Source organism: Cydia pomonella, chromosome 15, assembly GCF_033807575.1.
Source record: "Cydia pomonella isolate Wapato2018A chromosome 15, ilCydPomo1, whole genome shotgun sequence".
NCBI lineage: Eukaryota > Metazoa > Arthropoda > Insecta > Lepidoptera > Tortricidae > Cydia > Cydia pomonella.
The window spans coordinates 12,063,605-12,090,952 of NC_084717.1; the positions used below are offsets into that span (position 1 = coordinate 12,063,605).

The following is a 27,348-nucleotide window of genomic DNA, read 5'->3' on the forward strand; positions in this document are numbered from 1 at the left end:
ATTGCATGTCACGCATATGTGTTGCATGATTTTTGTTTAATATTCATATTTCTTGTGCATATTTATTACTCACAGTGATAATAACCCTTTTGTAATTTATTAATAATCAGAAATTATTACATTGTTAATTATATTATGCTTATGTAAAGTTTTTGAATATTTACCAATGAAGTTAAATAATAATTTAGTAATTTATTTACCGTTAAAGTATTATACGTTAGAATAGTCCTTTTTACGTAGAATAATTATTGTCCAAACCCGATGAGAATAATAACATATCATTATATAATATATCCTTTAACATAAAAAACCTTCAGGCATTCTCCAAATGTTGAATGGATAATGAGAGCCAATACAACGGTAATCGTCCACCTCGTCATGTGTGGGTCATATAAGGTGCATCGGGAAAACTTCGAAAGCGGGTTGATTTTGAAAATGGCATAAATCTCTAAAACCAGCACTTACTGTTCTTTATATCCTGCTTCCCTAAGGTTGTCTAGAAGAGAACGCTTACAGCGATCTTATCTTTCTTTACATTAAAATAAAATCTATTTTTTAAATTTGTTTTCTTTGTGGTGCAATAAATAATGTTCACTTACTTACTTACTTCATACTTTAGCAACACTTAACAACGCTTATCAAAGCAACTTGCGTAATGTTGCTACGTAGAAAGGGTGCTTTTAGTTAAGTAGTATTTGCCATTTCCAAAAAGGGCTTGCACAAATCACGCGAGGTTCGATAGGGGGAAGGGGGAGGGGGGATCACGAAAAAATCACGAGAGATTACCTGGGGGGGGGGGGGGGGGGGTAAATATATCATCACATTCATAACGAAAATAGAAAAACAACCAAGATTTACTGTACAACGCAACTACTTATTTATCTTAAAATACTTATTTATCTTAAAATTAGGTCGAATGACAAAATAAAATTAAAAAAACACGTGAGGTTGTGTGGTGGGCGGGGGGTAGCCCCAAGAATCTCACCAAATATCAGAAGAGGGAGGGGGGTTAAAAAGTAGAAAAAACCTCGCGTGTTTTGTACACAAGACCAAAGCAGGGTAGCTCTGGAAGTTATCTCAAAGCACCTTATAGTAATGAGGTTGGTTCACGTCCCTCCTGTGGACTGCCCGGTGTGTCTGATTGAAATTGTTGTCTACAGGACTAAAAACATTGTTTAAAATCTATGTAGACAAGAAATGGGAACAATTTACTCGTAGCACCTGTCATGTCTAGGATTATGTATATTATCACTACCAAAAACGACTCTTGCCTTACTTAGTATTATTATGAGTTGTGAAAATATAATATTTTAATATGAATAATAATTAAGTTTTGGGCTGCTGATACTCTGATAATATGTACCTACTGATGTAATATATGGTTAGTTGGGACAAATTCGTATATGAATATTGAATAAATGCAATGCATGAATATTGAACGTTAGTAGCACTCCCCTCCCAAGTGAGTAAAGTGTACCCTGTGTATCACGTTCAAATTGACAATTTATGAATGATTTCATTCATAACTTGTCCATGCACTTTTGAACCCTACTGTACACATACTCTCTATTTGTCCCAGCTGAACAAACTATTACAGCAATAATAAAATGAAATAATAGCTTTATTTACCGAATGTCATTATTAAATAAACTATTATTCTTATTAAATATTGCCCCTAAATAAGCTGACTACTATAACAATAAAATTTAATGTCTTATACATATTACGGTTCATAAATGCACCTGTACCAAACTCATTAAAACTGTTTACGTCATAACTGTCAACAAACACTATAATAAGTTTATAAGTTAAAATATAATAATCCCGTACTCATTTAAATAATGAAAATAACATTCCGCTATCGTACAGTTATAAAATGATTTAGAATAGGTAGTTTTAATTATACATTATTAAGTGTAATTGATGACGTCAATAGTAAGATAAAAGTTAACGATATTAGGACCATTTTTTAATAATGATGAATAAATTTTAATGACTGTTCGTTATGTTTATTTGATTCCATTCCTCTTTTATTTAACAAACCTGCATCATGTCATAAGTATATCCATAATAACGATAGTTATCGTGTAATTTTCTATATGAGGCCGTGTGCGGTTTGCGGATGAGAACGACCGCTCCCGATCATTTAAAAACACACCATACAGACGCCGCAGGCGATGGGACGCAGGTGAGGACGACCAAGGCCTAACCCCACTTGTCCACTTTATTATACCTAGAAGTCCTAGAACACATTTTGTAACTGCGACTGTCAACATTTTTCTGGTAACATCGGCACATCTCATATAATATAAGTATATTAAATTAGTGAAGGTTTCCAGGCTAGCTCAGGGAATGGAGGATGAGCTGATAGAAAACACAAGTTTTCCCCGGGCAACGGGGTCAGGAATAAACCTCCGGCTGTCTACGCGAGAACACGCGCAGCCTGGGTAGATTTAGCGGGATCGGGTGCACTGGGAATAACCTTCCCGGCTAGCTAGGCGAGGACACCCGCGGCTAGGGAAAGCATATATATACAGGGCTTAGCCTTAAGGGTAGCACGGGGCGAACGCGAGTACGCATGCCGCCACACCGTGCTGAATATTAATAGTTTTGTGAGTTTTAGATCTCGCTAGCAACTAAGTATAGAAAAAAATAAAAAACTGAATAGAAAAAAATAACCTATAAACGAGATAACCACCTTATGTCCAGTGCCCAGGACTGGAATAATAGTTTGAATGGTAGTGTGTACACAAATTAAGACATTTTCATAGAATTAATTGAATTTCATCTTAGAAAAAAAACTACATAGTATATGTATACAATTATGTAGATATTTATGTAAGTATATCATACAAAGTATATATTTAAGTTAATGATTTCATTATATTATATTAATTAGAAAAAAATAACCTATAAACGAGATAACCACCTTATGTCCAGTGCCCAGGACTGGAATAATAGTTTGAATGGTAGTGTGTACACAAATTAAGACATTTTCATAGAATTAATTGAATTTCATCTTAGAAAAAAAACTACATAGTATATGTATACAATTATGTAGATATTTATGTAAGTATATCATACAAAGTATATGTTTAAGTTAATGATTTCATTATATTATATTAATTAGTATTTAATTTGTAAATAGTAGGTAGTGATATCTTATTCTTAAGTACAAAGCCTGCACCTATCAAACGTCTCTTTTTGACCCAGTGGTTGACTGGTAGAGAATGCCTTAGGGCATTAAGTCCACCATTGGTACTTAATATTTTATGCGCAATAAAGTATAAATAAATACATAGGTAGTTGTACTAGTTGTACTTAATTATTATCGAACCTGCAACTAAATGCGATTTGTATTTTTATATTTATAACAGTAAAATATAGAAAAATTACATCTAAAACATACAAAACAGCTAACTAGGTCTCCGTGCCCAGAAGCGCAGGACCCAAGGTGCCGGTATTCAGAGAAGAACCGAGCGACGGCCATTCCAACTTCAGTTACTAACTCACTGTTGGCACAGTTATCTATTGCGCACGTTGCGGTTGGTGACGTATTTACATGCGGTTTTAAAGGCGGATAACTTCACCATGAATGTAAAATCATATTTATATGACAATTCCTGTTGCTAAGGGAATTATCTATTATCTGCGGGTTTTGGAATAGTAATCGTTTTTTTAGTAAATTATAGTTAAAAAAATAGAGTTAACTAACAAACTTTGCCAATTATGTTCGAAAATATCACCTCAGGCTGAATGATGTATCAAAAGTGTCCTACTTTATTAGGGTTCCGTACCCAAATGGTAAAATGGGACCCTATTATTAAGACTCCGCTGTCCGTCCGTCCGTCTGTCCATCTGTCACCAGGATGTATCTCATGAACCGTGATAGTTAGACAGTTGAAATTTAGGCTATAACAAAAAATACTCAAACTTAGAATACGAGTATAATAAATATTTAAGGGGGCTCCCATACAACAAACATGTTTTTTTTGCCGTTTTTATAGATAATGGTACGGAAACCACCGTGTTTCCTTCATTTTATCCACAAGTGTCGCAAAGTAATTTAATGCTAATTTTGAGTTGTTTTCTTATGTTGGCTGGTAGAAGTGACTTTTAAATGATGAATTTGAATGGTTGATACTTAAATATTTCATAACGTTAATTTGGATTTATTTGGTTTGATTTTATTTGATGTTTTACGGTTAGTACCTATCCGGTTCGTATAGTAACCCTCGCAACGCTCAGGATTATTAACACCAGCGGTGAAACAATAAATTTTGCTTCCTTTTAAAACAAATAACTATTCCACTTCCTGATCCATATTGTATAAATGTCAAAAAAATATCTTTAGATATTCTATTTTCATATAAATTAAATATTATTTTCAAATTGACGTTGCTTGTCACGCTTTAAATGTAACAAAATTCGCCACACATTGCGTCTTAGAATACACTTTAAAGTGTATTCTAAGTTTAAATTAATTTATTTTTAAAAGTCGATGAACAAATTCGCCACTTCGAGGAGTATACATCGTGTCATTCACAACGACGCGTGCCTTGTCTCGTATCGTCATGTTATTAAAGGTTAGATTGGACAAATCTCCACGTCATCGTGGATGACACGAACTATATAGCCTACAGAGTTAAAGGCCACACCCGTATTAAATTTGTAAAAATGTTAGCTACTCGTATCATTGTTATCAATTTACAGCAAAATGTACGCCTGGAAAACTGTTACGTTTACCGGCGAATGCTCATAACTTTGCAAATGAATTTTCTCAGGCACCATAATTAATATTTAATTTATAAGGCCCTTACCAGCGTGTACACATGGCTTAGGGCATGTTTACATATTGATTAGTGTTAAGTATGAGTTAATACATTTGCTACTAAACGTAAATACTATCTCAGACGATTGATGTTCAAAATGACATTGATATGTCACCGTTTTCAATTGTTTCGTTGAGTTAAATGTAATGCCCGTGTTACAACAACGCTATGCAATATGCAACATTTAATTACTTTTTATAATAAAAAATAATTTTAATTATTTTTTTAATTTACTATTTTAGTAGTAAATTAAAAAAAAACTACGGTAGTAGTTTCCTTAAACGTACTTACCGATACCCCGAAGTTAACGGAATTCAATAAAAACACGGTGTATAATTATTTATTTTTAATTTTTAAAGAAATTTGAGTCATATTAGTTTCATAATCGTTTACCTAAAACCTTGACTTTATATACAATACAAGTAACTACTCATGGAACAATAGAACTGACCCCTATTTATTGTGTTAATTAAAAAAACCGTAAATACCTTTATGTTTTCCTTGGATAAATCTGTTGCAACATTGAGCAATCAAAACTTCTATAAGCTCGCTCAAATATACTTTTTCCTAAGACCTGGTCTCGTCGCCATATTAGCTAACAAACCTTATACCGACAGCCAATTTTTAATTCATAAAACAGCAATGTATGTTATCCGAACTCCACGTCATTCATTTACACTTCTTTTTACTTTCATAATTCATTATAGTGGGGGGTAGAGCTTTACTTATTACTACAAAATTTACTTTGACAATACGCCTAAGGCTCGTGGCAAGATATCTCGGTGCCCGTGAAGTAATGACATACTTTCCGCTCTAGCATCGAAATGTACTATATTCGGCATAAAAACATACATAAGAACAACAAATAATAGCACGTACATGATGCCGCTCAGCATAAGCTGTGTGTTAGACGCGGCACTGGTTTTCAGGGCACCCAAAACACAAAAGTGTGGGGTTGTTTAAAAAAAGCGTTATCTGTCATTAAATTTACTACACTCGGACCTAACTAACTCTGCATGAGTGTAAGTGTGCCGAAAATATGACATTTATACTCACACTTTGTTCTGCCAAATTCGGTGCAGAGTTAGGTTAGACGGACTCTATGAAATACACATATACATATAGCAATAGACAATGGCTATATAAGTAAAATTGTAGGTAAGTAGGTAAGTACAGTACATATGCTACTACTTTCCCGCACATGTGCGGGAATGAGCACTTTCCGTGCATATGTCGAAACTTTAAACAGCCATATGTACTGTAAAACGTTATACGGTACATGTGCGAATAGGTAATTCGCAACTAGTGTTGATTTAAATATTCTCTTCGGTCGTGTTTTAATTTAAAGACACTCGTTGCGAACTTCCTATTTTCTGCACTTGTATCGTAAATAACTATTATTGCATGAACAATAATTTCATTTTACATACATGTAAAACTACAAATAAATTGTAAAGGAAAATAGAAACAGGTAAGGACAGGCGGTCTTATCGCTAAAAAGCGATCTCTCTCAGACAACCTTTAGGAAGCAAACCTTTGCTAGGCAACCTTTAGGTGGAAAAAAAAAATAGCTCGTTCCACTGGCCAAGTTCTAGACTACCAGTATTGGGCTATGCAATGATCGATACGCATATGAGCAATGGGAAGCGTATCGATATGAAATAGCATCGAGCAAGATATATGAGGTGTCGGCGGGTGATTTATTGACATGCGTGTGCGCTACGGCGCTGTGGAGGAGGACTATTTAATATTTCGTCATCTACTTTGGTTCTAGATAGCTTATATTAACTTAACACTACCCCTATTATTGTACGTGTACGAGTACTCAAATGTACTTCTTTTCAGATTAGATCTTAGCCTCCTAAGACCCTGAGTACAAATTTTTGTACTTATTCCAAAATCTATTTTACACTTTTATTATGTAACTAAGGGTTCCAAATTCAAAAACAAAACAATTGCTTCTGGATCTCAGGAGGTTAGGTAAGTACGAACAAAGAGAATTGAGTATAAAGAGGCGTATTGTCAATGGAAATTTTGTTGTCAACTAAATTTACTGCCATCTTTCGACACAGGACTATAGTTATTTGTACAACAAGAGAGCAAAGTTTGATATAAAGTCTGATTAGCGCACGAGATGTAAATAACTTTGATCTCGTGTAGTACACAAAAATTATCACGACAGCAGTGAGAACATATTTGGAAAGTAAAAATACAACCTAAAAAAATTTAATCCGTCTTCATTACTATTTCACTCATGTTTTCTTAGGGTATTCTAACAATTAAGTTTAATTATCGCAATAAAACAAAACGAAAGAAATTTCCATAAAATAATACGGAAATAATGAAATAACGAACATCAATTGACAGTTCATTTGACAACTTTTTTTTAGTAAAAAAAAACTTTGGAAGATACGGTCCGAATTGCGGATACAATTATTTGTCAACTATAGTAGAGATCGTTAAAAGTATAATTATTTACTTTGCGTAACAATTGCGTATTTTTCTTATGTCCTTTGATTTGATTGTATAATAAAATACGTAAAATATTATTTTATTAATTAATTATTACGAATGAGGACTCTTAGGGTGTTTTGGAACGATGCGGTCTGCTGAGTTATTTCGGGGGTTTATTATAAACCGTCAATATACCGTTGAATTACTTATGCACTTATTTTTTTATTTTTCTTTATGCTAATTACGTGAAAGGGGCAAAGAAAATACAAATTTTTCTAACTTGTATTAGCCACGTTGAAATGACATTCGAATATAAAGGTCACTTGAATTTTATTTTCTCTCACTCAGTGAGCAAAATGCAATTTTTATCACTGTTTTTAAGCAGCAAATTACCCTTCTTCCAGCTGCTGACGTGAAAAAACTTTTATAATGACGTATGGCTACTTGACCCATACGTCATTCTAAAAGTTTATTACTTATATTTTATATTACCCACTGACATATGCTAAATATCAAACGGTGTCGCCATCTACTCGAGGATAGGCCAAAGAGCGTGCATACATTTTTCTTGATTTTTCGAGTCACGTTTTTTTCTTAGAGTTCTTATACGAAGTTATATATTTCTTTGGCACGAGTATATTAATTAATTTTTTTAAATAAATAAATATTATGGGACAATGGTATACAAATCGACCTAGTCTCACAGGAAGCTCAATAAGGCTTCTGTTGTGGGTACATTATAAATATTATATATATTATACACAATATATATATATAATATCTAGAGATACGTATAAGTACTTAAATAAATAGAAATCATCCATAACTAGGGAACAAATATTAATAATGTCACTACCGAGAAGGCGACAGATTCCGACATTTAGATCTATCGCCATCGGGCCAACATCGCAAGTATGCAGACATTAAAAGTACATACTAACACTATATTATCCCGTACATTTTATTCATGAGAAAATAAGTAAGGTCTGGCGCCTCTGGGATCTTGCTCTATAACTCTACATATTTTTCAATAGGAAACAAAAAAAAAATGTAAGTAAACTCGTCAGTCACACGACAACCAATAATGACATTAACGTTCGTACCCGCAACCTGTTATTTACCAGTTAAGCTGTCAAATCCAGTTATGTCACGTGACCTATGATCCGTTCATTTTCGAAAACAATAGACAATAATCAACCCATTCTACAAACACAAAAAACGCGTGTTTTATTTTTTGGTTGACGTGATTTAATTAACACTTGCATTATGATTGTTTTATTAGTGTAAAAACGTGTGTAAATGATCAAAACTTGAACCGGTTTGCGGTAGAAATGAACTACAAATAGATATGAGTATATAACTACATAGTTTTCGGATATTGCCGAGTTGTTGACCATTTGTTTTTACAAAAAAAAAAAATGTTTTATTCATCGAAACCAAATTATTATAATCAACTTAGTACGTACTATAAAAAAAATCATGAAAATATTTTTTTACATATTATTTAATAAGTCATATGAATAAGATTATAGGTACTTACCCAATGACACTAAAGCAATAAAGACAAATGCATTTTGATATATCATTCGTCACAATCACTTTAGTGGAAAAATCACCACTGTTCACATAAATAGAAATTACCAATACTTAATTCAATAACATACGTGAGTTGTATGACGACTACTCTCTCACGAAATGTCAGCTTCCTATTAAATCAAATCCTTCAACAGTCCCGATAGTTAATCAGATACGTAATTCTTTTCGCGAACGAGGCGCGTCGTCTCAAGCAGACCAGTGTAAAGGTGCTAACACTCGAAAGGGTTGACAACTGTCAAAGGTTTGTGCAGATGACACTAGCATAGGTTTTGCCTGTCTCTACTTTTAATTAAATTTGGCATAGAGGTAGCCCTCTAACGTCCCAATCACAAAAAAAATAATTTTAGACACTTTTCGTAGGATTGACAGATAAAAACTATGCTGGTGCCATCTGCTAAATACTTTGACCAGCCAACCCCATAGCCCCATACATAGGTATGCTAATTTGCAAATACATTAGCCTGTATCGGCAAATTTGCATACATAGGTATATGTAGCTATAGTTGTAAGATATAAGTTCACACATTTGACACATGACAACGCCCGTAGAACGTAAACGCGCATTACCCATTGATATTATAAATAAATTCCCGTAATAATGTTAGGGGTCGTCAAGGACTTAAAATCAATATTTCGCTTGTCTTAAACATAACTTAGTTTATGTTACATTTTTTAGGTCTTACTCGTAGTTATTGATTATTTTACGATAATAATTTATCACGCAAATAGTTACCTATTATGTATTTTATTTTCTTTTATAAAGCATTGTTGTGGCTTGTGCCCGAGTCTGTTATTTCGATTCACATAAGATTTCCGTAAATTGACTAAAATCTATTATATAATAATAAAAAAATACATTAAACAAAAACAAAATGACAATAAAATAAAATACGGCGTGAAAAAACGCGAAGTTATTAATAATTAAAACTAAACAATACAAACTTGCAAAATTGGGCTGTAAAATCAATTCAACTAATTCGTTTATAATCGCTAGATTTGACAAACGATACGTCGTAGCCGCATCACTACAAACTTCAATATACAACTGTCAAATGTGTGAACTTAGATCTCACAGACTATCGGCCCGATTCGAAGAATTATTAAGACACGTTTAAGATCTTTAAAAGATCGACAATATTTTGATTCCGCTGTGTTCAACCACTCAATAAGATCTATTTACGATATTTCTAACGTCAAAGCGACATTGGTTGCCCGAATCAAGCTGCTTTTATCAATTATACGACATACAAACGATATCTAAATGAGAACTTATTTAAACGAGAACTTATCGTTATCATATCTCATTCTTTTATATTGCGTAGAGTGCGTAAAATAATAATTTGAACTATCTGGCGTACTAATCGTGTGGGGTGTGCTTGTATTACGCCACCATAATAATGTAAATGAACATAAAAAATATAAAATTTAATTCGACTAACCGATACTTAGGACTTGTTTGTTACAGTCAAGCAGTGGCGTTTGTTTCAATAAAAAGTCTGTTAATCTACGCCATATTTTCCGCAGTGACAGTAACAACGCCGCGCGAACATTACGCTCCAAATCCGAAATGTCGCTTGCTTCTACGAACGTTATTGCTTATGTTATGTTTAAGGGTTCGGCCATAGAACAGGTTAGGCAGGTGAGGTGTCGCTGTCCTAGGAAGCGATGAAAATTGTGAAAGGATTGCTAAGGCTCGGTTACACGGTGCCGTGAGGCTGGCTCCGATGACGAGAAACGTATAGTGCTATGCTATGTTTAATGCACTTGTGTCATCACTAATCAATTTCAGTCTCCTATAAAAGTAAAAGAATAATATTTCAATCGTATAAGTGTAGTGGTGCAAAATGAAATGGTAAAGGCTCTTTTTTGATTATTCGAAAAGTGATGTAAAATTTTGTCCACGTGTGGGGTCATCTGATGCAAATGTTGAGTTCTTTCCTTATGTTGGCAGGTAGAATTGACTTTTATATAATGATTTTGAATGATAATAATTTAATAATTTTGGATTCGATTTGGTTTGATTTTGTTTGATATTTTACAGCTTGCTAGGAACAAGGCCTAGCAAGATGATGGTGTGGTGAAAAATTATGTGTTTCACTCGGTGGCAACATTTTCCAATTTTTGAATATTTCGCTTGCTCTGGTATCAATATTAGCACGAGCGGTTAAACAACAACTTTGACCTCTTGTAAAACCTAAATAACTATTTCATCACAACCGCTCGCAAAGGCTCTTTGAAAATAAGTAGTGGGCAAAATTGCATTTTATCCTCTAGAATGTAAAGTAGTTTAGTCCTATCTAATTGATGGCATTAAAATAACTGATGTTTTAAGTTCGCCTTGCATTCAACAATTTGTAATTTTACGTGCATTTAAATGTACGCATGTCATTTTAGTCCTTTGTCCGTGTAACTAGAGCTTAAACGTGCAGAAGTACGGTCTCATGCCTAGTGAATGAGTTAGACAATAACATTGCTAGAGTTTACTTACTCGTAGTATTAACTGGATTGTAAGATTACGAATACCATATAAAGCTCTAAGGATTTCGAATAGAACAATTTGGAGGAAAATCGACCTTACTATATATATATATATTTCGAAAAACAACTTACTTTACTTTTGTGGCTATCCTGATATTATACTTATAGGTATTGTATTATGGAGCATTGTACGGGCTTTCCCGTACGGACGCATGTTATTTCCTGTGTTGCGACTTCTTTCGGCGTTTAAAACAGACGATTATTTCTCTGTGCATTTTTTTGACCATTAGTCACAGAAAAGGAAACTCTTATACCTGCAAATCTTCAGAAAATTCGCGTTTGGACGGGACAACGGTAGACAATTTCGTGAAATGCTCCTTATATTCATATAATAATTTTGTTTCATAGTTGTTGTAGTTATAATGGCCTATCTGAACACTGAAAACTAGAACTTTGACCTTGTACTTTGCATAAATCCTTGCTAGTGACATTGGTGACATTGTAAATCTACTAACATAAATAACACAAATTGAAATGGGGATCTTTATCAGAACAACAAGTATTATCGTAGCACGTACATCTTAAATCCATTAATGTGTATTCAGTATGTGTAAAAACATGGATGTTTTAACCTTCATAAAATGTGTCGTTTCCAAGCTAAAAGTCCCACTTCGTCGCTTACTATAAGGACGCTATGACAGGTTATTCGTTTAAAGATACAAGGAAACCTCATCCTTATGGTAAGCGTAAAAGTGGGACCTTTAATTAGACTTCGACACATATGTATGTATGTATGTATGTATATTATCGATGAATGTTAGGTGTAAGTATTGCGGTTTAGATTGCGATGGTTTTTATGTTGCGTATGAACACCTTCTTTTTAATATTTTTCTCTTTATGGTATCAAAGATTAAGAAAAGTAAATTATTCAAAGTATAAACAAAACCAACATTCACATTTTTAGGGACAGGGAATTGTAGGTACCTATTGTTAGTAGTATATATACTAATTAATTAACATAATCAAATGAAGAAGTCATGCAACAAAGATAAACTAACAACACATCTATTTAAAAATATGTAAATTGCTGTCCGTAATTAAAGAAATAAAAACAGCTTGCAGCCGTTAATAGCGATGAAGCCAAATGCATAAACTAAACACAACATAAATATAAAATAAAATCTCGAAATTCGACTTTTAACACGTTAGGCAGTAGAGCTTTACCAGGAATCAGTGAAAATTCTAAAATAAATAATTCTAAGATCAATTTAGCGTAGTTAAAGTAACCATAAGGTTTGGAAAACTCAGTAAATCTAGTATGCATTTCAGTAACTACCTATCTCAATTGCTTAAATTATTGAATTTCGATATAAAGTTTTTCTTATTAATAAGTGATTTCACTAAATGGTAAGCATTTAAGGTGTCTTCGTTTTTTCCCAGAAGTGAAGCTTGCCGATCCCAAGTCTGCCTCGATATTGAATCGGGACTTATCTCAAATCGTGAATTAATACCGGCGACCGGCCAAGTCACTTCACGTAACTTGTACTTAACCAGTAGTTGAGCGACTCTTTGGCTGTCTGCACGCACCCAAACTCAACGAACAATAAAAAAAACTAGTGATGTGACCCCGATCGTAATGAAAAATCGATTCAGGGTAAAAGTGTTGTGAATGTGTTAGTGTCGTGAAAAACAAATGAACGTTCGCGGTATAAAACTGATTTGTTGTGACAGCTTGATAAGCATTTTATCTTATTTAATTAATAAATACGCAATATCTAAACCAAATATAAGTACAAAAAATATAAATAGGTTTTTTATAAATGCCACTGTGTTTGGAGAATGATTTGGCTTGATGGAAGTTATCTAAGAAGCGATCTGTGTCTGTCCGTCACGCTAATTGCTTCTATATAAGCTTATCGATGTTATAATTATCGAATCATAATCAGGAACCACCAGCTTTTGCCGCTAATAAAGCTGACCGAAAGTAGGTATGATGATTTCGATACAATTCCGTGATTTCATAATACGACTAGCCTAAATATTTCGCAAATATCCGTAGTATGCTAAATAGGTCGAACATCGTTTGCAAAACTTATTTCTAAGTATGTAAAACTTTATACATTCAAGAATTATTAGATTAAATATAGATCAAAATAATTTTATATCAGTTCTATCAATTGGTTAATTATTTTAATCATGGATAATATACATAGGCACTGGGCATGAAACATATACATTCGGAAAATAAAGAGATATGCCGTTACAGTTTTTAATAACTTAAACCAAATATATTGTGAAAATCATTCTTATACGACATAATTCAATAAAAAACTAATCATGTCTGTTAAATTATCTAAAAATTTCATACGTCTTATTATAATTCTACGCCTTAATATTTATATTTTAAATTTGTAGTAAATTACCGTGGAGTCATTTTATAGTTTTTCTGAAACAAAATCTATAACTCGTCTAATCTATAAGTACAGGAGGATTCAGGAGGCGTGAGCAGGATCAAGCCTGCGTATTCAGTAAGTTATCAGTAACTGTTTCGTACCAGTATTTGTGAGATTAAGGTTAAATTATTTTTTACAGTTCAAAATTGTTTAATTATTTTATTTAGAACATTTATGGTCACTCTCTTTGTTTTATCCACGCAAGTGACAAATTGAATAGAATAGAATAGAATCATCGGAGTCTGGTTACTTTTGAAAAATCGTATCTCACTCAAGTGTGCCATTTTATTTTCTTCATAATCAAAGTGCTATCATAACGGTTAAAGAAGTTTTATCTTTGTTAATTATGTGTTGTGTTATCTTTGTTAATTAGGGTGTCCATGATTGTCGATAATCAAATTTGTCCTTAAAAAAAGTTAAATAACAGCGTGATTGTTTCACTTAAATATGACGGTGAACGATTCATTAGCATTTACTGATTGTGTAGGCTTGATCTTGCTCACGTCTCATGAATCATCCTGTATAGAGTACTTCATAGTAGTGACGTCCCACATAAACATGCAAAGCATAAATTTTGTTAGTGTAAATTTGAGTTTACATAAAAAATCATGAGGCATTACAGGTCTGGTGACCACATGTTACACTATTTATTTACATTTTAGTATCTCGATCATAAGTATCATAACCATGATTTATAATTTATATAGATTTTTTCAGTAGGTATCGAAAACGTTATCAATAAAACCTGCTAAAAAAACTTGCTTTAATAGTTTATATTTAAACTGGTTCCTTTCAGATAAATTTCCTTCTAAAGTTAAACAAAGATAAGTCTGCAACGATTTTGATAGCAAAGAAGTTTGACATTTAAAATAACACTTGCAACACGTTTCTTGGTCTGATTCTACGAGCATTCCACTTGTGACAAGAGCTCCTAATTTTTTTTGAGCAACTAAGTACCGTATGTGTATGGTTTCTTAAGAACCGCTTAGGTTAATAGGTCGGCATCGTAAATGTGAGACCCCTGTAGGATTTACTTACAATGAAGCCTTTATAATAAACGTATCTACACAAATAGATGTCTCATAAAATGTAAGATAGGGTAAAACCCGGAAAAATTATCCAGTTGGATAGGTGCCTCACTTAAAAAAATCTAACTTTCTATCTTTTAAAATATCAGAACGAAAAAGGAATAGTCTAAATAGGAAGCCAAAGCCCTACATATCTCAGTCTTCTAGAAGCCGTTGCCCAGGAATGAATGTGTTTGGATTGTTTTTGCTTTACCCTCCGCAGCGACTGCGTAAAACGCTTCACAATTTTGAGTACTAGTATTTACAGTTGCATAACTTTTGAAGTGGTATTAATTTAATTATATCGATAAATTAGTGCATGAATTACAAATCCAGATGCAAATTATCGCTATTTTATATAAAATGATGCTAAAAAATTAAATGGCGTGCATCTATGGCGATTTTTGCGGTATAGTTGCCCTTAGAGCTTTTATACCTAATACACCATGATATAAGTACGTAAGTTTATTTTTAAGATATTTTTTGTTGTGTTTTAATTCTCATTACTTATATATGAGATTCGTATTAGTATAAGTGTATGATGCTTTATAATCCTGCTACTGTTTTATTTTTTGACAAAGAAATATATAAAGAAAATAATGACAATTCTTTATAGCCATGTAAGTCATAATAATAATAATCTCCTAAAACTTCTCATTAAATAAATTTATATATTTTAATGATTTTATTCTATAAGGCAGTAATCCATTTTACCAATTTCATAATGAGACATTTGAGGCATCTATCCTCAAAAACATCTGTACAAACGAAAATTTTGTATGAACTGTACATGTTAGAACAGAAGAGAGAAATCTCTGAGTAAGACAAAAGATTTGACTAGCTAGTTTAATTGAAATTATTCACGTAATATTAAAAGTCTTTTTCAAAAAGTATGGCATCTATCCGGGTTTTAACCCTATAGGTGCTAATTCTACGGTGGTGTAAAATCATGTTTGTGTTTACAATTATACATTCCTTATTAAGGTAAACATGACGTTGTCTCTTTTTTACAATAACAAAATTTATAAAGGTATAACAGCAAGCTAACTTAAACTATTTTGACAAACCTACGTTTAAAAAACGTATGTTTACGTTTACGTTTTAATTGCGTAGGTGATGATTTCGTGTCGTGTAAAATTTTTGAATAATTCTCATTATCAATTCTGTCAATAATAATTGGGTACCTAGGCTTGAATAAAAACATAAAGATATTGCACCAGAAAGTGAACTTAAAAAAAAACACTAAGGCCAGAAAATGTGAAACTTAAAGTAGGTATGAAATGAATAGTTTCATTCTAACTATATTATGTGATTAATTACAAACAATATTATGTGATTAATCCGCTGTTGTATATTCTTTGGGCGTTATTCAATAAAATGCGTTTTTATGGGTGGGTAATGCTACCCCCTTGGGCAGGGGTCGGCAAACCGTGGCTCGCGAGCCACATGCGACTTTTTGAATCTGCAATTGCGGCTCTTCAAGACACCCAAACAATTAACACTTAGATTAGACCTGTTTAGAATTAATAGTGAATATAAAATGTTCCCACCATGTCACCAGCCAAATAATTAATAGTGAATATAAAATGTTCACCTTACGCCCATGTGACGGTAGTAATACGGCCAAGCCACATATTTTGACTAAAGTGTAGAGTTTGTGAAGTTAGGGCTTGTAGAATTAGAAACTTGGCTCTACAAGAGATCTGATAATTTTTTGATAGTGAGCCTTATGGAATCGTCTTGGCAACATTTTACATGAAAATATTTTTGATGGGATTAGAATTTGACCAGTCAAATCAACTCAAGCAACATTTCTAAAACTGATAATTTTTACTCTATGGTTGGCTCTTTTCTTAAAAAGTTTGCGGACCACTACCCTAGGGCTAATGTAACCCGAGTTTACGGTACCGAATTGTCAAGTGTACTTTATATTATACCAAACCGACCGACCGACGCTGTTATGACTAACTACTTAAGAAAATTTAAATTTAAGTTTTGATGTTTGCACGTAAGAATCCAAAACAGCTAATTAACTCGCTATACGATAAATACCTAACAATAATAAGGTATCAATTTATTACTATCAAAAATAACATATACAAAAATTATTACGCTATAAAAATAGTTTTAGGGTCATTCTCAAATTATATGAATGTGGCCACACTCAAACTTTTCATACATTTAGTATGGTTTGATGGAGTTTAGACGCAGGCACAAATCTGGAGAAAAACCCTTTAAATTGACATTCTAATTTTTCGAGTAGGTAAATAATGTTGAATTATACCTGGTTAGAATCACACGCTCGTAAAACTGTAAATAATACCGCTAAAACCATAGCAAAACAATATGCTAATGTTATTTTGACATAATGTCCTATGTTCCCTAGGTGGGGCAGAGGGCGTCCAAAGGGCGATGCCATCTCGTTCTGTATTGGGCTATGTGCTTCACCTCGGGCCATGATAGCCCAATTGCCGTCAACTCGGATGCCACTGAGCGCCGCCAGGACTACTTGGGAGGGCCTGCTCCTCTCTTGCCTTGCGGGGTCCAATCTAGGCCTTGCCTAAGGGACGTGGCCGGGATCCCTTCTAAGAGTGTGACCGATCAAATTCTATTTTAACGGTTAATAATTGAACTTAGCTTAGTGATATAAATGTCTCCTTATATGCTAAAACATATTTGATTATCGTATGCTACATTCGAAATGTTTTTTGCTGTGGGCCAAAGTGCGTGATATTTTCAATTCAATTCGTAATAAGCAAAAAATATTACAATACTACGATTTGGTGTCGGTCCGGTATGGTAGGTGCGCGATTAGACATGATGTATGATGTTAGAATTTTGTAACTATTAAATTTATTAAATACTGTACCCCTAGTGTAAATTTATTCGATAGCGAAACGTGACGTACGTGTTTGCGTTAAGTCTCATTTAGTATAGGATTTAGAAACAGCGCGCCAAGCGGAACGTTTTGCAAACTCAAAATCCCATACAACACACACACTAGGGTTACAGGTCCCTCACGTATTTTATTCAAAAGTCGAACATTTTTAACATATGTATTTAATATGTTTGTGTCTCACGGAAGTTTCGTTATTACAATTATAACTATTCTCTATCTCTTTTGTTTTCAAAAATAACTCACAGAATTTTGATATTTTCGTAGCGAATTTATGTCAATGACTAGGCACCTATTTATATCAGTTTCATTTCTATGATTTTAGCTTTACCAGAATCTCGTTATTCATGTACAAAACTTTATATTCGGAAATAAAAAATTAAATGTGGAAAATATAAGGTATTTGTTTGGTTAGCAATATGCCAATTATATTCATTGTTGATTCGGATATTTGGTATCCTAAAAAAATATTTTCTTTCCCATGCGTAGACATGAAATATCTTTATGATAAAAAATGCGAATTGGAATTGCTTACATATCTCTAAATTCTTTCTATAAAATCTCACAAATGTGACACAACATTTATAACATTCTAGATGCTTATTACATAATCACTGTAGTATTTACAGTGCCTTTTATTTATTGCAAAATACCTTAACTACTCGTAAGTATCAGGTATCTATCTGGTCTTAAATTTATGAGTCTCTACCTATTGTTACAAAAAATAAAAATAGTAAAGTTAGTTGTCTCGAAACATGTGGCTACACAAAAAATTACAGGTTAATAGAGAACCTCCTTTTTTATAAATCTTGGTTAAGAATAAAAGCAAGAAATGGTATTTTTAACCAAGAAGAAGTCGCAATGCAAGGATTTAACATTAGTATTAAAATTAAATACACGAAACACGTCGCGGAACGGAATTTTTTGTCATGTTATCATAACGACGCCATTAAGCTGTATTATGCTCACAATATGTAACTTGAGAACTTGGGAACACAAAATATTTTCGGATTTACATAGGTACTTATTAGGTTTCTAGAACCTTAGTGGATTTATCTAAACTTAAGATACAATACAAATACTCTTTATTGGACACCTCAGTAAAAGAAAACAAAAACACAAGCAGAACTTAGTGGTGTTTTCGGATTTCAATTCAATATTCGATATAGTATTAAAAATTTGTGAGATAAGACGTCATGATTCACCGAATCAGACGTAAAATGAACCAAAATCAGTTTTTTGGTTCCCATTTATCTTTCCACTTAAAGCAGAGTATGATGGAATCACTGGCTACTTTCACATAGTTTCCCTTTTAATATCAGTATCATCCCTGCCGCTTGTGAATAAGTATAATAATATGAAGTTATTTAAATGACGAATCGTAATGATGTCATAATGAGATTATCAATAAAGCTTTCAATAAGAATACCAATGTAGTTTTTGCCGACGTGGCCTTAAGATGTATTAAGCAATCACAATATAGCTGAGATTAATATTAAAATTAATATAATCCATTTGAAGTTATTATTATTGCGTTGATAAAAACATACAGGAAAAAGTAGATACAGGCAGGATAAATATTGAATTAGATTTGTAAAATCAAATACGTTTTTAATTGCAAACTCAATAACTAAATACAACATCGCTCTCGCCTTGTTTTATTGAAACTATTGAGTGTGAAGCCGCTTATACCGTGTGTAAATTAAATACGGGCGAATATTTAAACGTTGGTTAGCATAGGACCTAAGAAGTATATTGAAATAAATTTTGCTTAGAAATACAATGAAAAACTTAACCATACAAAATAATTCAGTCCGCAATGTAAAACAACACACGAGGAACAAGATACGAGCTTTTTAAAGTCAATGAACTGAACTTTTTATAGTAACACTTGTACGCAGTTACTATATAAAAAGCTCGTATGTCATTTCATGTTATGTCTCGTAATGTTTGCAGTATTTGTACCTACATTGCTGCTCGGTAAATTTTCAAAAATTCATCGGGGTCATAATTAAGAGTAACTTGAAAAAAACTCCTTAATTAATAATTACACACTACAAAACTACAACATTCTATACCAGGCATAATTTATTGCCCGTATTGGATTTACAACTGTATAAGTCCGTTGTTTTCAAGGCACAATTTTATTGTCCGTATTAGGCGACGAAGTCTTGTTTCCTTGGGTGTTTGGGTATCGGTAGCCACATACAAAACTAGGCGTAGTCGCGTAACACGGTCCGTTGTCCGGTGAAAACAACGGACGTGTACAAGCGGCCTGACGATGACGCTCTGCTACTGAAATCAAATATGTTCTCTGTCTAACCAGTAACGCAAACATGAATATGGAAAAGTGAAAAAAATACTAGAGAGGTATTTGTTATCATTATCACATCAAATATTAGCTCTTTGTAGAATGGAAATTATACTAAGTTCTAGTGCTTGTACATATTGAAATTGTTTACATATCGTCACCCTAGTTAACAATCATACTAATTACGCGGAAAATTTGGTCGTAATATAGACCCTTTGTTTGCGTACTAGGGTACTAATGGCAAAAACTTTTTTGTCGTAATTAGTACGATTGTGAACTAGGGTGACGATATTGTTTACACATAGATAGGCGGTATCATTTTATTATCTTGTGAAAACAATGATTATCTTATTATTTCCAAAAAACTATTGTCACCGAGTGAAATTAAAATGTCAGTTTGGGATAGGTTACTTATCCTAATAACAATTACGTTTAACTGGGCAACAACGGTTTACATAAACAGAATCGTGAAATTTTACATAGTGTTCAGTTTTAATTGGATAGACTTGAGATTTGAAACAACCATCCCTTAACTTATTTAACTTTAAGCATATATTAGATCGACTAGAAAGTTATATTAATCCTATGCACTATGTATATTGTTATTGTAAATAAAGAATGTTTATACACTTGAAACTATTACAAAATCTCAGTTTAAATACTCTGTTCGAAATTATCGACAATTGAGCGCCATAGTACGAGTGTCGCCGACAATATGTCTCGACCGACCAAGTCGGCGCTTTGAGACGGCGACAAAGCAGATCTCATTATATCGAACAAGCGCGTTGCATTGAGAAGGCGTGTATGCGTTTATCCATTCATTGTGTTACCGTTCCGCTCATTTATGTAGTCAGAGAGCCAACGCATATTTTAGGTTAACAGTTTGCTTTTTAAATACATATTAAAATGTATGGCATTTTACAAATATTTTTATGAATTCACTGTTTTATAGGAGGGTAGTGCAATGTGGCCAGAAAACTAAATAAATAAAAACGAATTCCATATTTTCTGAACACCATACCGGCCGGCACGTGCTTGAAACTTATTTTTATTTGTACATATGTACAATTACTTGTTATAAATTATTTATTTATTGAATTTTAAAACATCCTGCAATCTTTTACTAAATTTTGCCAATTTTTCTTCGCTTTAGTTTCTTCATCCAGTATTTTAAATATACCAGAACATTTTTTTAGTTTTTAAACATTGTCGGTTCTTAAATTGTACGGAGATAAAACGGCCCCTTCCAGCGTAGGCTACGATGACAGCGCCGATTATACCCTTTGGGATTTAGCTCTCGTGTCTACGTCTTTGAGACAATTGAGCCCATTGGGATTACATTTAGAGAACTACATTTCTTGTTCCAAGCTTTATTAAGGCGCGAGTGAAGCGTTTTCGTTTTTTTAGGCAAACATGCTTTCGTATGGCTAGCTGTTCTCCTTTTTATGTCACATTACTCACTCTATCCTCTTGACATTTTATGAGTAGGTTCGATTATATGGAATTGTTGGCGACTCCATTTTTGTTTTTTTTTTTTTTCAAATATAGCTCACAAAACCACTTCGTATTACTTGTGACTATATTTAGCATAGGGAATGCTTACCTGTTGTGGTCGCAAATTAATGTGATAAATTACTGAGGTAGGTAACTAGCAACTAGCTTTTTTTCATTTCATCACAGTGTTAAACTAAGCGTAAACTTGATTACAATGGAATAAAAACTTCGACTAAAATATTTCTTTGTTTGTAAAACCATGTTACAAAAAGGTGTTATTAAAAAGTCCGACTGGATCATAAAGTAGACACTTGGACGATCGGACCCGTCAAGACAGACGGAGTGGCGCAAAAAGCGCTCGCCACTCGCGCATATATACGAACTAGTGCTCAAAAGTGTTACCAGCGGTTTGCCTAACGAATAGTGGATATAATCGTAGATCACACTTAACTTTACCGGTTTACTAGAGGCGAAAGCTCTGTGCGATGAGAATAGTGCCAGTGTAACTACTCGTATTTATTTACAAATACCCGTCCAACAATGCAGTGCTCAGCGCGTAGATATACCCCTAGATTTATTACAATAATACATTTTGTCATAAGCGCTGGTGGCCTAGCGGTAAGAGCGTGCGACTTGCAATCCGGAGGTCGCGGGTTCAAACCCCGGCTCGTACCAATGAGTTTTTCAGAACTTATAAATATAAATAAATAATAAATATTATAGGACATTATTACACAAATTGACTAATTCAATTTTAATAAAACACATTTTTGTTATTATAAATTTGAAGTAGTGTAAGTGAAAGTTAGACGAAATCATTGTCCCCAGAAATTACTTCAAAACAAGTGACAATGTCTCTGAAATTCGTGTTAATTTCAACGTAATTTTGATACTTGCACAATCTACAATATTTGCTGAAACTGTTCTAATACATCATTTTGTATAATTTACCAGCATAATTTTTTGATAAATTTTTAAAAACTTCCCTTCTCGTCACATATCACCGGGGACGCACCCTTGCGACCTTATTATTAAAAGGCAAGATGAGAAGACGTGCTAATAGAAACCAATACTTGTTATTTAGATATTTCGTAACAAAAGGTGTACAATTTCAACGACTAAATCTATCAATTTTACAGTTTTGCTCTAAAATCGTTACCGGGCTCTTAAAATAAATATCAAATATTTGTATTAAAGAAAATGTTAGTACCTGTAGAAAACACGATTTTAAGATAAGTCAAACGTGATGTATGTATTTTCAATTGGGTATTACATAGGTTGATTCAACTAGATTCACTACTTACTCGGAATACGAATACAAAGAGCAATTATTTTATTCTGGTTTGAAGTCAGGTACATAATATATATAAATCGTGTATTATAATATTCTACCTTTACCTTACCTTTTAGTAAACAAAATTATAAAAAAAAATGTTTGTAGAAATTCACTCGCGTGGAGTAAGCTTGAGGAAGATTAATATCTACATTTAAATGCGCTTTTGGTCAAAGAATTTATCCTTAACAACCAAAAACAATATCAAAAAACCGGCCAAGAGCATGTCGGGCCACGCTCAGTGTAGGGTTCCGTAGTTACTCTTCCGTTACAATAAGCTAAACTGGAGCTTAAAGTATTGTAAATTGTTAACCAAGGGATAAAACGGTAGCTTTCACCCGAGTTAAACAAATAGGCAAATTTGCATAATCAGTACCTAATTAAAGTAAGTCTTTTTAGTATGAAGGGAAAACTTTTTGCGATAACTCAAAAACAGCTAAACTGATCATGTCCGCTATAGTTTTCGTTTAATGTCTTTCTTAAGCTCTACTTCCACGATTTTTTTCATATTTTTTGGACATATGGTTCAAAAGTTAGAGGGGGGGGACACATTTTTTTTTCTTTCGGAGCGATTATCTCCGAATATATTCACTTCATCAAAAAATGTTTCTTGAAAACCCCTATTAGTTTTGAAAGGCCTTTCCAACGATACCCCACACTCTAGAGTTGAAGCGAAAAAAAAATTTCACCCCCACTTTACGTGTAGGGGAGGTACCCTAAAAAAAATTTTTTTTTTAGATTTTATTGTACGACTTTGTCGGCTTTATTGATTTATATATCCATGCCAAATTTCAGCTTTCTAGCACTAACGACCACGGAGCAAAGCCTCGGACAGACAGACAGACAGGCAGACAGACGGACATGGCGAAACTATAAGGGTTCCTAGTTGACTACGGAACCCTAAAAAGACCATTAACATTTAAACTGTCAATCTCTACCAAAATATTTCGTACACAAATTCATTATCTGGAGAGTGATCAGAAAAGCTTTAAAACGCCGCAATTGGTTATTGTAACGACCCGTTTACATTCCAAGTGTTCATTTGCCGGGATCATTTTAATTGGGTGTCTTTAATTTTGGTATTCGATTTTAAAACGCGTTTTTGGGCATTTAAACGGACCAGAATTGGCCCTTAATGTCAACATAATTTCTCCGAACGTAAATGAAAAGCGTACAAAGGTTTTTTTACGTTGTTTAAATAGGTATATAGACACCGTGTTCGGATTTTGGAATTTTTTAAAGTACTTTAGGGTTTTATCTCGATAGATAACGTGTAATATAATTAAAAATGTGGTGTTTTATTGGTGCGGAACCCTCAACGCGCGAGTATTACTCGCCCTTGATTGATTTATTAAAATCTGAATAGAAGGACTCAAGTTACTGTTGCATTCTCTTTACTCTTTATTTTCATTAAATTACTTTAAAACATACAAATAGTTTAAATAGACATTTAAACGGGTCCATATTGGGTTGCATACAAGTTTAAGTCATATCTTTGATACGAATAACAACTTGGGTAATAATGATCATTGCGCATACAAATGAAGTCATATTATATTGTGTCATACATTTTTAACCATAATATTTGATGACAAAAAATACATGACAACTGCTATGTATCAGTTGTCATATATTTTTTGTGCATACCTAACGAACCTAACCTAAAATTTTATGCGAATTAAATTGATGACTATAAAAATTATGACATATGTGATTTATGACAAAAACCCAGTTATGCTCTGGAATCATTCTGACTAAAGATTTTTATGACTTACAATTTTATGCAAAAAGTGTTATGACAATTATAAATATGTCAAAAGTTGTTATGCGACCAGAGGGAGTCCCCATTTAAACTCCTTGATTACGGATTCGAACTACAATCAAACTCGTTGTCACTACTCATTACTTGTGTTTTATCATTTAAGTGGGAATATTTCAAACCTATTTGACACACCGTCAATTTTATCACCAAAGATTAATTTAAAACACTTAAAGTAGTACCAAAAAAACTAGTGAATCATCGAGGAAGTACATTAATAGTTGCCAAATGTGCGAAATTCTTGATAACCAGTCCGCCTGTTTTGTGCCATCTGTCAGTTAGGCGACAAATATAGTCAGTGACAAATAAATAGTATATACATAAAAATAAAAAGCCTTTTATTTCCTGCAAACTAAGACTATATATTTTCACATAGCTAAAACACTAAATCTAAATTATGATTAAAACTTAACTTTTTTTTGAGACTTTAATAGTACTTAAAGTGCAAGAACCCCTCCGCAGGTGAAGGCCTCCTCCAAAGATACCCAGTTTGCTCTGTTCTGGGCTATTTGCATCCAATTTGGACTAGCTATTTTATTTATCTCGTCCGCCCATCTTGTTCGCGGTCTTCCATTACCGCGTTTCCCACTTGGATCTTTCCACGATGTCCCTCTTAGGGTCCATTGGCCGTATGTCAGTCGTGCTACATACCCGGCCCATTTCCATTTTAGCTTTTTTGCATATTTTAGAGCATCCATAGCTTTTGATATGCTTCTTATTTCAGAGTGCCTTATTTTTTGGATTTTTTAAATATTTAGCATGCTTCTCCCAAGGCCTCGTTGACACGTGACAATTTTTTTCAATAATAAAGATTATAAAACTCTTTACAGAGTCGCGTGTTTATTATTGTGTTTGATATTGCTATGAAATAGAAGGCACAGGCACAGCGCAGAAATATTTATTTAGTTCTGAGCTTACTAACCTGCATTCCTCTGCTATCGGAGTTACTCTAAAAATATATATATTATAGAACAATAATTTTACACAGATTGACCTAATCCCACAGTAAGCTCAATAAGGCTTGAGTTGAGTTGTGGGTTCTTGTCGATGATATATAATTCAAAGCTATATTAAACACTTATATACATAGAATAAATAAATAAAATAAATAAATATTATAGGACATTATTACACAAATTGACTAAGTCCCACAGTAAGCTCAATAAGGCTTGTGTTGTAGGTACCTAGACAACGATATATATAATATATAATTATAAATACTTAAATACATAGAAAACACCCATGACTCAGAAACAAATATCCGTGTTCATCACACAAATATATGCTCTTACCAGGATTTGAACCCGGGACCATCAGCTTAATAGGCAGGGTCACTACCCATTAGGCCAGACCGGTCGGTCATAGAAAACATTCATATGCCAGGAACAAATATTTCTGATAAGCACACAAATAAATGCCTTACCAGGATTCGAACCCGGGACCCCCTGCTTTTTAGGCAGGATCACTACCCACTAAGCTAGGAGGTCGTCTCTAATGAAGACGTTTAAATTAATATCTACTTTGCTTACAAGCTCGTTTTTAGGGTTCCGTAGTCAACTTCCTTATAGTTTCGCCATGTCCGTCTGTCTGTCTGTCTGTCCGAGGCTTTGCTCCGTGGTCGTTAGTGCTAGAAAGCTGAAATTTGGCATGGATATATAAATCAATAAAGCCGACAAAGTCGTAGAATAAAATCTATATTTTTTTTAGGGTACCTCCCCTACACGTAAAGTGGGGGTGATTTTTTGAAATTAACTTGTTTGTAACATACATATATTCAAGTTACATTATTTAAAAAAAGATACCAACGAATTGAGAGCCTCCAAAAACCGTTTAAGCGGTATTTATATTTTTGAAAATGTGGCCGAATGTGTTGCCTACATTAAGTTGCCTTAAATGTTTAGAAACCGAGCCTGGTGAACTGGTTGATTTTAGTTAAAAAAAAAAATGGTCATTCTACTTTTCCATGACAATTACCTAAATCTATAGCCAGAAAAAAGTACTTATGATAGATATTGGATTCGTGTATGTTGTGTGTGCGTATTCGTGTGTATAGATATTGTATTTCCAAATGAACCTGAACTGTAGGAACTGTGAGAAGTGTAGAAATTTGTTCATCAAAATTAATATATTAATATTGATAAAATGTAAAAAGATAGTAACGCAGTGGTAAATGCCTTATTTTCATACACAACCGGGAGACAATCAAGGACCACTGAGTTACTGTAATTAAGAATATTTACACTGCTATCGGGATCGATAGCCTAATTAAGCCTCTTTCTCCATCACAAAACAGAGAATGAAAGTAATGGCCAAGTATTCTAAAATATGATTTTTACAAAAAAAGTGTCAAAAACGTATGCTGAACGAAAAGTAGAATGGCCCAAGTACATTTACCCTGCCAAGCGGTCTCGATCTGGGACAAATTTTTTATTTATAAGTTTTTAATCGTTTTTCCACCCATTTGTGTTTACTTTTCAATAAAAAAGTATAAATTAAAAAACGTAATTTATACGGATATCACGCTTTTAAAAATTTTAAAACTTACGTATTTTACAGCAGTTTATATATAACATTGCTGACATTTCTTCAATTAAAAACGTCACTTTTGCCTCCTC

The 27,348-nt window shown here is 33.3% G+C and overlaps 1 protein-coding gene across 2 annotated transcripts in view; it reads left to right on the forward strand.

Annotated features, from left to right (window-relative positions):
* The window catches only part of LOC133525836 (inositol-trisphosphate 3-kinase A), a 186,034-nt gene that overhangs the window by 55,395 nt on the left and 103,291 nt on the right, over positions 1-27,348 (forward strand). Inside the window, exon 1 of one of the 2 annotated variants that reach the window (XM_061862244.1) lies at positions 12,952-13,066. The exons of the other annotated variant lie outside the window; for it this stretch is intronic. The gene's annotated coding sequence lies outside the window, so the exon portion shown is untranslated. Of the gene's footprint in view, positions 1-12,951; positions 13,067-27,348 lie in introns of those variants that run through there. 2 annotated transcript variants of the gene reach the window in all.